The sequence below is a fragment of the Aplysia californica genome, unplaced genomic scaffold (genome assembly GCF_000002075.1).
Source record: "Aplysia californica isolate F4 #8 unplaced genomic scaffold, AplCal3.0 scaffold00112, whole genome shotgun sequence".
In the NCBI taxonomy this organism is placed as follows: Eukaryota; Metazoa; Mollusca; class Gastropoda; order Aplysiida; family Aplysiidae; genus Aplysia; species Aplysia californica.
In genome coordinates, this window is record NW_004797382.1 from 643,354 (window position 1) to 645,066 (window position 1,713).

Below are 1,713 nucleotides of genomic sequence, written 5' to 3' on the forward strand. Positions count from 1 at the left end.
CTCTCTCTCTCTCTCTCTCTCTCTCCCTCTCTCTCTCTCTCTTCCTCTCTCTCTCTCTTTCTCTCTCTCCTACTCTCTCCCTCACGCCCAGTTCTCCCCTAACTCAACCCTGTGATGAAATCTACATTTATTTACCTTTGATCTAGATTCTATCCATCTAAATCGCACGTATCAACTACTGTCACTGATGCTCAGACGATATAAGACTTAATGATGCTTCCCGCCGCGAACTCTTGAGACCTCAAAGTGGCAGAGGACGTTGGTTCGTTTAGGAACGATCTATCCCCCCCCCTCCCCCCAGCATAAAATAGAAAAAATCCCCCCCCCACTAAAAAAACGCCTCCTCACCCACCCCGCCCTACCCCACCCCACCCCACACACAACCTCCCCCTTTTTTATCACATACACAACCCAGTGAAACGAGTAGGCCTAAGCGAAATTTATTGTAATTGATTATATCTATGATGGAGAAGTGGGTTAAACTAGTTTCGTTATCTACACACACAAAATATAGAAAAAAGGCAACCCAAAAACCCCCACATCTTCCGCCGGAAGCTTGAAGTTTCGAGGACGCTCTTCACTCATCGGGAATTATCGAAGCGAGAAGTTGGAGGCGTGGAAGAGATTTACGAATTCAAGTAACAAATGGGCAGATAATTACCCAGGGTGGGACGAAGTGGGTGGGGACGGCTGGAGATGATAGTTAGAAGGAAATAGCGTTTTGACGGTGGCCCTGATGAGGAAGACATCAAAAACCCCAAGACTTAAGGGACGGATTATCCGTGTAAAGTAGCTGCTAAACAACTTTTGAAAAGTTCAGAAATAAGATGGTGAATTTTTCTGGCTATCTCTATACTTTTCTTTATAATATATTCACTCGAATATCTCAGTTTATCCTTGGCTATATATATTTGTCTTTTCCTTGCTATCTATGGGAAGTAAATATAATATTTCAAGAAAAGCAAATTAACTTTGGAAACTAATACACTCTGCTATTGTAGGACTGAGTTCTTCTTCTATTCAATCATACCCGATATAAACACTCGGCACTTCACTGTCTCTTTCGACTTTGAATGGGGTTTTGTTTCTTTAAGCGCAGGTCGATATGAGAAGCGAAGCAAAGAAAAATGAAGAGAGTTCAGTTCAAATAATATTATATTATGTCACGACGAGGTAGAATCCGGAGCTCGTCAGTTTTTTGGGGGGTTATTGGTATCATTTTAAAGCACTTTTTTTTTACTATCTTTCGATGAATAAAATACACATCTATCTAGCACAGAAGTTGAGATGTTTGCGATTGAAAGAGGTGGGTCTGCTTGGTTTCAGAGGTAAAATTTTCAAGGAAATCGTCCTTGGAAACAGAACATTTACGTTTGATGTGCCTTTTATCAATCCTTCGATAGGATTTGAGCCAAATGGATGAAGAGCCTTGAAAACCCCCTAAAACAACCCTAGGTCAGAATGCCACGCTGGGGGAATCGAACTGGGGACATCCATACAGCAGTTCAGCATGATACCAACTGAGCTAGCGGCGTGCCCTTGAGGAAACAGAAGAATAACGCAACAACCATGTGGTATCTACTGCAACCTCCCACGCAAAATACTTAATATATTATTATTATTATTATTATTATTATTATTATTATTATTATTATTATTATTATTATTATTATTATTATTATTAAACCTCAAGGTACAGTTCAGAAGGACGTA